Genomic DNA, 651 nt, shown 5'->3' on the forward strand with positions numbered 1-651 from the left:
AATATATATATATATATATATATATATATATATATATATATGCTCAGTTAGAGGTTAAAATATCCGTCTAATGGATAAACTTATCCATTATACTACAGGTATATTATCTATATTTAAACATGAGCAAAAATTTTATGCTCATGAATTATAAGTAAAGACAAGGATAAACAGGAGTTTATCAGGAATCAAAATTCAAAGAAAACAGAAAATGGAGATATATTAATGAGCAACAATTGATTTGCATCAATTATTATTTATTAATTATATCACTTCTCATGGCTATCCGACAAATAAAGAGTCGCAACATCAAAATCCTGAAGCTGCAAGATAAGGCGTACTTGGTTCAAGACAATGTGAGGAAATAAAAACGACATACTGACTGCTAAAGCGTTAACGAACGAAGTAACTCTGTTCATAGGACGTAAGGGGAAGCAACCGCTCTGTGTTTCGTAGCGAATGCGCGTGGAATGCCAAAAGTATAATAAACGAGAAATCCAAATCAGCACCCTGCCCCCCCCCCAAAAAAAAATCGAAATTGGATGAAACAAGTTTGACCCAGGTTTCTCTCCTCTGTAACAGTTTACTTGTTGCACGAAGCTACTCAACAAAACATTCTATAATTCTGAATGTTTTATTTTTTGTATTTTGACT

Source organism: Octopus bimaculoides, chromosome 14 (genome assembly GCF_001194135.2).
Source record: "Octopus bimaculoides isolate UCB-OBI-ISO-001 chromosome 14, ASM119413v2, whole genome shotgun sequence".
Taxonomy (NCBI): Eukaryota; Metazoa; Mollusca; class Cephalopoda; order Octopoda; family Octopodidae; genus Octopus; species Octopus bimaculoides.